This window comes from Ailuropoda melanoleuca, chromosome 15, assembly GCF_002007445.2.
Source record: "Ailuropoda melanoleuca isolate Jingjing chromosome 15, ASM200744v2, whole genome shotgun sequence".
In the NCBI taxonomy this organism is placed as follows: domain Eukaryota; kingdom Metazoa; phylum Chordata; class Mammalia; order Carnivora; family Ursidae; genus Ailuropoda; species Ailuropoda melanoleuca.
The window spans coordinates 87,642,347-87,651,423 of NC_048232.1; the positions used below are offsets into that span (position 1 = coordinate 87,642,347).

The 9,077-nt window shown below is 62.8% G+C and overlaps 1 protein-coding gene across 3 annotated transcripts in view; it reads right to left on the reverse strand.

The window, feature by feature from the left end:
* Positions 1–7,590: 7,590 nt before the first annotated feature.
* Positions 7,591–9,077, reverse strand: part of WNT7B (Wnt family member 7B) — a 48,717-nt gene continuing 47,230 nt past the window's right edge. For all 3 annotated transcript variants that reach the window (XR_004620892.1, XR_004620891.1, XM_034644204.1), the window contains exon 5: positions 7,591–9,077. The gene's annotated coding sequence lies outside the window, so the exon portion shown is untranslated.

Genomic DNA, 9,077 nt, shown 5'->3' on the forward strand with positions numbered 1-9,077 from the left:
CTTCCGCAGGTCAGGAATTTCCAGAACGCCAGATTTCCAAGCCGGCTGCCTATACAGAGAGGGGCAGGTGGTCCAGGCCAGAGGGACACGGGGCCAGGCAAGGCAGGAGGCGGGAAGTTGCATAAAGGACAGCAAGGGCGGGTGGGGCCCTGGGGAGGCTCCTGGAGCTGCAAGGCGGGGTCGCCGGGAGGGAGCGCGGGGTGGGGCATGTGGGGACAGGCGAGGCTTCCTCCAAGCCAGCATGGCTCAACCAAGCGTGTGCTTCAGGCCCCAAACCCGCCACCCGAGCCCTTTTAAGAATAAAAACAAATATTTGTGTTGCATGTTGTGTGTGTTGGGGTTTAGTTTTCTTCTGGAGGCTAAAAATAGGTGCCTCTCAGCGTCCCTGCGGGGATTCCTCCCTCCCCCCCCACCGCGCCCCACCCCACGTTGTGCAAGGCCTGGCCTGGCGCTCTGGGGCTCTTGCCAAGTTTTGACTTAACTGCCAGTGACAGGGGTATGAAGGTATCAGAAGATGATTATGGGATGAAGGTGCCCATTACGGCTGTGCAAAGGTACGTCCTCGCGGACCGGCCACACCCGGGTGGGCAGGCAGCAGGGGCTCCCACCCTTCACCCCAACAGTCATCGCAATCACCCACCCGCATTTCTGAGACAAACAACAGTAACACGGTCTCATGGGGTGGCACAGGGCACCTGGTGCAGAGTGGGGCGTCCCGGAAGAAGTGACATCAGGGCCACCAGGAGGGAGGCCGGTGGGCCCCAAGGAGGGTGGAAGGGAGGGGTGGGTGAAAAGCCTGCAGGCCTGTGGGGGGATGGAGGGTAAGTGGGGAAATGGGATTGGCCAGTTCAAGGGGTCTGAGCAGGGTGGGGGCCCACCAGACAGTCCAGGTGCCCCAGCTACACAAGGCAGCCTGCCAGGGGTACAGGTGGGACATGAACCTGGGGGTCCTCGGGGAGGGGGTCTGCCCGGCTGCAGGGAGGAGCCCAGGGCAAGAGGCCCCGGGAGTCCCAGAAAGACAGCTGCATTTCAGAGGATATACTGGGTGCCGCTGGTGGGAGCCGAGGGTCAAAGAGCTCACTGGCCACGGCAGCCAGAGAGACAGACAGCTTCCTCACCACGAAAGCCCCATGACCGGAACAGGAGGGAACAGTGGGGTCCCTGGGGCCCTGCCTCAGTCGGGGGCCCGCCAAAGGCAAGAGGCCCCCAGGAGGAGCTGGGGAGGGAAGGGGCACCAGCTGAGGGGGACCCTCGAAGACCAGGGTGAAGCTGGGACCTGGGGCTTCCAGGCCCTGAGCCAGAAAATACTCCTAGGGACATCTATACACTGTGAAGTGTAGTGAGCACACGAAGGCAGAACCCTGGTGTCTTCCCAGAGCACGGCATTTCTTAGCAGCCCCGATGCCTGCACAGGTACCTGCCCTGGACTTTCCTTCTACCGTGCTGAAGACGTGATGGCTCGTGGTGCTTATCCCGCTCTCAGTGGATGCTTATTGCCTCGTGCACCCTCCAGACCGTCGGCTCCCCTTGGTGACTCCCAGCACCTGACAGTGGGGGTGCACAATACTTGTGCAATGAATGAACAAGGGTGAGGCAAAGAGAGTCTCACCTCCAGAGGGCATTCCAATGTCAGGACAGAAGGAGAGGGCAGCCTTCCCAGAGCCTGGCACAGTCCGCCTCCTCCCCCCCCGCCAGAACCGTGACCCCTCCCAACCACAGGACCGAGAGTCCCAGACCCGAGCTGCACAGCACAGACTCTCCGCCTCTGAGAACTGTGGGATCAGAGCACCACAGAGCTGCATACCTCCCTCTCTGGTACCTGGAGATCAAACCATGCTTGGATTCCTCTAGTGACTCTCAGGAACTCCCTCTTTATAGCTCTGGCCAAGAGAAAGTTCTAATATGGCCTGAGGCCTGCCCTTTGCTGGGCCTCCTAGGGCTGCCCCAAAGTCTCCTCAGTGAGGCCCTGGCCCACCCTGATGGCCTGAGGGCCCCTCCACTAGAGAGGGGCCCTGTGAGATAAGGGAGCACCCCACCCTGCAATGGGCACTCCTCTCGCTCCCAGAGAGAGTCTTGGTGACTCAGCCATGTTGCCACCAACTGCCCTCCCTCTCCCAGAGTGCTTGTCACTGAGATTTAATCGATCTCTCTTCCCTGGGAACCCAGAAGGGGAAGCAGGTGTTCATTACCCTGCCCATGTCAGGACACATTGACAAGGCTGTCCCCACTCTCTCAGCAGGCAAGCTGCGCCCTCCCAGATTGGTTGCCAAGGAGAAGCTCAAAATTCTGGCATGGCCTTGTTAGCCCCAAAGAGGCCAGACCTGGGGATGGCCTGCTCACTGCTCACCCAGGCTGGGCCAGTCCTGGCTCTGATGAGGACCCTGGGATCAGCCGGTCCAAATAGAGCAACTGAGGCCCAGGGAGGCCCCTCCTTGAATGTTTTTGTTGAGCTGGTGGGACCTCATAGAGCAGCATAAGGCCTGGAAAAGGCTTTGTAACCAACAGCCCTGGCCCCCTAGCCCAGCAGAGGGACCGGGATGGGCCAGAAGCAGCCTTGGCAGGGGCCCTGATGCCCAGCCCTTGCTCCCCACACCCTTCACAGCCCGATACTTTTCTATTGGAAAACAGGGGCTCCAGAGAGGGGGTCAGGGAAGCCAGGGGGCATGCAGGCCCTTTGCCCAGAAGGCAAGGGACTCTGTTGGCCACAAGGGGAAAGGGGCTGGGGGTATTCCTGCCAGGTGCTGGAAACCATGAGGCTCAAGGGCAAGGTTCCCATATGGGCTTCCAGAGTCTTCTGGAACCTTATCAGGTGTGGGGCAGCTCTTCAAGCTCTGCTCTCCCCACTGCCCAGCCCCCCAAGCCCCATGCTCCACTGTCCACACAGTTAACTGGGGCCACGTTAGAGCCTCTCTCCTCCAGTCCCATGCCCAAAGCATCTCTTTTCCTTCTGTGTCCCTCCCACCTCCTTTCTTTCTTCGCTTTTTCTCTGGGCCTCAGTCTGGATGCCAGCTCCTCCAAGAACCCTTTACTGACTACCCCCAGCGTCTACCCGAGGCTGGGTTCCACACGCCTCTGCACTCCCAGACCCTTCTTCCCTCCGTTGCAGCCATGGGTATGCGGGGCTGAAGGGGGTGTTTGTTTACCATTCTGTCCCCCATCCGGGCCTGGGGCTAATTAAGAGAATCTCATTTCACATTCAGCTCTGGAACCCCCAAAGCCTAGCCAAGCTCTGGGCCCAAGAAGCTCAGCAATGACGGGCAAGTGGACAAAAGAATGTGTGAATGGTTGGACGCCGTATCCTGTCCTGCTTGGTGGAAAAGCCAGGGGCTCAGGAACCAGAAGTGAGAGTTTGAGCCAGAAACCAGGGGACAGACCTTGGACAAAGTCCCCCCCCCCCAGCCAGCCCACATTGCGGCGGGGGGGTGGGGTACACAGACAAGCCAGCAGAATGGCCCCAGCTGCGGCCCAGCCCCAGCAGCTCAGGCAGGGGGCTTCCGGAGCCGCAGACACCTGGAGAGGCCTCCCCAGGTGTCCTGCCCAGAGGTGTGAGCCCAGACCCCCTGCGGGGGTCAGTCCTGGAAGGACGGGAGTCCGGAAGGCCACCCTCGGGCCTCAGGGTGGTTGGGCTGGCCACCCACGGGAGACCAGTGGCCCCAAGAAGGCCACCTGTGTCCAGCATCTGGAGGGGGTCCCAGGCCTGCCCTGCCAGCCACTGGTCTCTGCCTGCAGGGACAGTAAGAGGACCCCTGATCCTGGACCTACACGGCCTGCCTCTGCACTGCTTCCTTGCAAGGCCGTGAGGGCTTTCTTTTCTACCATGTCCCAGAATTCCAGCTGTGTCCAGAGACACTGCCGGGCAGGGGAGCTGGCCAGGCAGTTCCGGCCTTATCCAGGGCAGGCTGTAAGGGACCCCCGAGCCCCAGAGTCTTTGTCGACCCCCTGACCACCCCCCAGGCCTCTGCTGGGCCCTGTGGTGACTGCCAAGCCCACAAGCCCCTCCGGCCTTTCTAGACTCACAAGGGCCTGTGAAGCCCAGACCAGTCTGCTGAGTCCCTGGGCCCTGCAAGGCCAAGGACATGATGGGCAGGCAGGCGGCATCCCAGAGAAGGAAGGTGGGCGCAGGCTCAGAGCCAGAGGGGGGAAAGGGGCCAGGACAGCTGTAGGCGAGCTCCAGGCTAACATCCAGCTGAGCTTCCTGGCTCCCGGCACCCCCGTTCCTGGCCTGGTGCCTCCCAGAGGAGCCCTGGCTGCTCCACTCAGGGGAACTCACACTTCTCCTGTTTGCCTGAGCGCAAGGAGCTCCAGCCTCCACTCGCCTCTCTTCCCCAGCCCGCCTGCCTCCCAGTTCACCCAGATGTCTAACCCAGATCCTGCCTGCTGCCTTCAACACGGTCTTTCCTGTTCCGTCCTCGGCGAAGACAGAGCATGGCCGTCACCCCCTCCCCAGGACTTGCCTCGGCCATTCCCTTCCCACTCGTCTCTGTACAGCCTGGGGCAAGGTCCCAGGGCCTCAGTTTCCCCTCATGGGAGGAGGCATATGAGTTAGGTAGAAGGAAGACCCCAGAGGACAGGAGTTCAAATCCTGATGCGTTTCTGCCGGCTGTGTGACCTTGGGCAGAATGCTCTGCTCTCTGTGCCTGGGTTTCCCATCGGTAACGTGCAGCCAGCCCTGACCCGTGCAGGAAAGGGGTGTTGTGAAGGTGGTGGGTCCCTGTGAACCGGACCCCGTGTCCGGCATGGTGGGGATGTTCAGGGTTCCATAGAGCTTCTCACTTCTGAGGCCCCTAGGCCTGCTGGGTGCAGGGACAGTCACGGCAGCGACACCCCTCTCCATCAGGGGTAAAAATTGGGGTGGAAGGTGAAGGAGAGAGCAGGGACCCAGCCTCCAGCCAGCTTGCTGGGAAGGCGGGCATGATGGGAAGGAGGTGTGTGGGCAGGGGATGTGCTCCCGGCCGAAGGGCTCAGCTGGGTGGAGGCCAGGCAGGGGCAGGCTCCCCACGGGGAGCTCTGGGGAGGGCTGGCCTGCCTGCAGGGCGGGGGGCTCTGTGTGGAGGCAGGGTGGAGATGGGCTGTAGGAGATGGGCTCTGAAGGCCACACCAAGGAGCCGAGCTCTGCCTACCAGGGCCACAGGACCCTGCGAGCCCCCACCACAGAAGCATCTGGGTGGACAGCCTAGGCAGCCCTGGGCGGGGTGGGGGGGGGGTCCTGGTACTAAAGCCCAGCTCATGAGCAAAGTGTGGGTACGGGCACCCTCCACACAGAGAAAGAGGGAGCCGGGCCTGGCCGGGCACCACTTGCTCCCCTCTATCCATTCTAGAGAGGAAAACTGAGGCCCAGAGCTGTGGAAACACCCTCCCTAAAGCCTTTGCTGTCTCTCAGGCTGTGCCAGGCAGCAGCTGCACCTGAGAACAGGCTGCTGCTCAGAGCAGGAGAGCCGCGTGAAGAGCCAGAGCCCCTGAAGGTCAAGGCCAGGCGTGAGCCACGACTGTTCCCAGGACCCAGTGCAGGGCCCGGCCTCCAGCACCGCGGAACGAGTGAATGAGCAAGAAGTGAATGATGCCTGGCGGTCGGCCCACATCCGGCACCTGCTGGCGATTGCGTCTTGGAGCACAGCGGGAAGGCAAGTCTGGAGAAGGAGCACCCCTGGCCCACGTGGAGAGGCAGGAAGGTGCCTGGCACGCCCAGGACCAGCTACGAGCAGGGCGACTGGAGCCGAGGGGGCAGGGGTGCCACTCGGATGGGAATGAGCCACCGTGGGGGGTGGAGGGTCCTGGGGATGCCCTGAAATCTTAGCCTCCGAGGCGGAGCCCGGCTCTGGGGGTCAGGTGGGCCCCCGGGCAGGCTGGGCCCTGTGAGCACGACTCCTCGGGCAGGGCCCCTCGGAGGATGTGCCGGGCGGCCCTGGGAGGCCGGGGCTGGGGTTGAACCATGGCCAAGAAGTAAGTACAGTCTGGGCACCAGGGCCGTGGCATTCTCGAAGCTCTTTCCTCATTCCTGGCCCTGTGGGAGTAGCCGGACCCCGGCGGGCTGCTGCAGCCGCCACCAAGCATTTGCTTACCGTCTCGCAGGGAACCGGGGCCTCCTGCCAGACTGCCCAGCCCAGGCTCGGCCCCACGGGCCCCACTAACCACCAAGGGCTGGCCCGGGCCACCTCCTGCTCTCAGATGGGGAAACTGAGGTCATATATCGGGTAGGGCCACCCTCCAGGCTGTCCATGCCTGGGTGTAGGAAGGGATGGGCTTGGGCTCCACGTCCAGGGTTTTTACCTCCATCTCCCCATCTCCACACCCTCCAGAGACACGTCCTCCTCCGGAAGCCCACCGGGTGGCCCCTCCACTGGGATCTGGATCTGGGGCTAGGCTCCGTGGGTGCCCCGGCGGGCACAGTGTGGACGGGGCCTTGTTTGATCAGTGGTTCCGCCCGATGCCAGGCTGCCGGGACAGCGGGCAGTGGCCAAACCGGCCCCGCCGCATGCCTTCCAGCCCTCGGCAGGAATGCCATTCATCCCCTGTGCTCACACGGTTACCACAAGTGCCGAGGCCTGGCGGCACCCAGGCCTCTGGGAGAAGCAGCAAGGCCTGGTGGCCAGCCAGGGGCAGCCTAGCTCCCAGGGGCCTCGGGCTGTCTTCCCACGCCTGGAGGGTCCTAGGAGCACCCCAAGGGGGGCACCTGAGCAAAAACCCACCAGACACAACTGACAGACCCATAAGGGATCCTGAGACCAGTCGGGGTCCAAAGCAGAAGGGAGACACAGAGGGAGACAGATGGAACCAGGGCCTCCTGTCCCCATACCTGAGTCCAGGCTGTCCAGAGAGGCCTGGGGTCTGTGTCCAGCCACCAGCAGTGGCCCTTGCTGGGTGCGGTGGCCCCGAAGTTGCCTGGAGGCTTGTATGACTCAAGGCTGCCCTTGGGACCTGGGCAAGGTGTGAGGACAGAGGTCCATGGGCACAGTGCCTGCCCGCCTGCGGAGAGGGGTAAGGAAGCCAGAAAGGTGGGGCGCCTGAGGGCCGGGGGGGCTGGAGGCTCAGGGTCCTCTGCGGCCAGCACGTGAGTCCCCAACCCCAGGGGGAAAGAGCTGCAAGGGCGTCGCATGGGCTCCACACACATTCACTTCTGATTCCAGCTTTATTGGAGCCTGGCGCTCCCCTCCAGGGAAGGCGGGACGCAGCCCACCCAAAACCCACCTGCTCTCCTCACATGGGAGCGCTACAGGGACACGCAGTGCCCCGCCTGCCCCCGCACCACCCGGGCCCCACTGGCCCCCTTTCACCCAAGGGAAGGGCTGCCGCTCACAGACTGAGGAGGGTCTCGGCGGAGCACCCGGACAGTGCGCATGACTCGATGGCATCAGGGGCCCCAAGAGTCCGTTTCAAGCAGAAGGAGGAGCCTGGCTCGGGGGACGGCACGAGGCTGTCCCCACCCTCCAGTACCCAGTGTAGGTCACAATAATTTAAAAGACACGATAGACATTTCAACGCTATATAACAATATAAGTTAACCAGGTTCCTTGGCAGAGGGCTCCGGGCCTGTGGACTCAGAGGAGTGTCCTGGGACCCGGGGGGATAGGGGGAAGGGGGAGGGGAGGCAGGGGGGNGGGCACACAGGGTAGGTGCCAGGGCCAGGGCCCAGTGTCACTCACCCCAGCCTAATGTCTAGGTTGCTTGGCTTGTCAGCTGCCTGAGGACACATTTCCACAGGTTTCTGCAAGAAAATACCCTAGATTTGGGGCAGGGGGTGGGCACACTAGCCGTGGAGGACAGCGCACCTGAAGTCAGCTGCACACTGTCCCCGGGGAGCCTGAGGGAGGGTGGGAGTGTTTGCAGAGGACACTTCGGCCCCACGTCCCAGGGTTCTGGCCTCTCCCCACCCCGCACACGGTTGAGAATGGAGTGGGGCCTCAAGTTTCAGGGTGAGTTGAACTTCAGGGGAGGGTGTGCATGTGGGGACCCTGGGGGAGGGGTCTGGAGGGCAGACACCTGCTGGGACAGACAATCCCTGGCCGAGTGACACCCTGGATCCTAGCTGTGTCAGCACTGGAGTCAGGGCCCAACGGTAGGACTGGATACGGGGCCACTAGAGAGACCCCAGCAGGTGCCTCTGGGGGTGCACTTCCCCATGTGGCTGGTGGCAGGGTAGGAGGGGCACAGCCAGATTTCTCAAAACACTGGGACAGTCTCATGCCATCATGGGAGTCCCCAGAGCACGTCGCCCCGGGTCAGGAGCCCTGGCCTGGCGGTCAGGACTCCCAAACCAAGGCAGGAGTCTCCACGCATAACTTCAGGTCTCTGGCTCATTCTCGAGCCCTTCTGGGCCTCGGTTTCTGCATCTGTCAAAGATGGCAGACACCCCTCAGCCGCCCCTACCCCCCCAGCCCACTGCCAGCACAGAGCTGTCCGAGGGTTCTGGTTGGCTCCGGGGTGGGAGTGGGCTCTGTAAACTGAGGGTGCCAGGCTTGGGGGGGGGAGTGCTGGGGGGGATGACAGCGTTAGAGAGGGGACATAGCACTCCTGGAGCCCGACGTGGGTGACATTTTGATTTGTGTGATCTGATTTTCAAATAGAAGGGTCCCTGTCCATGGCTCTCCTCAGAGGCCCTCTTGGGGCAGGGACGCCCCCTCCGGTCCTAAGTCGGGCAGAGGAAGCAGAGGGCCACAGGAGATGCGCTAACACGGGGTACAGAGTTAGGACTGGCTATGCCTTAGTGCTAAGAACTCTTTTCTGATACTAAGAACACATAAATAAACTTGGTCAACATGTGCCCAGGCCACCCAGAGGCCCCAGTGGCTGAGGCGGCCAGGGGAGCGTCCCGCGTGGGGTTCCGTGTGGGGTCCCGCGTGGCATCGGCCGCCGGCATGGCAGGTCCACGTCCGTGCCACCAGGTGGGAGAGGGGACGCTCGGAGTCCGGTCACTGCTTCCCCAGAGAAAAGCACAGGAACTCCCTGGGCCCCAGAGGGACACCAGGGCCGTGGGCCTCGCCCTCTCGGCCAGGTCTGGGGCACGGCTCTGCCACAGGAAGGGACGAGCGAGCAGGGCGGCGCGGGGGCGCGCGGAGCGGCGTGCGCGTGCACGGGCGCGC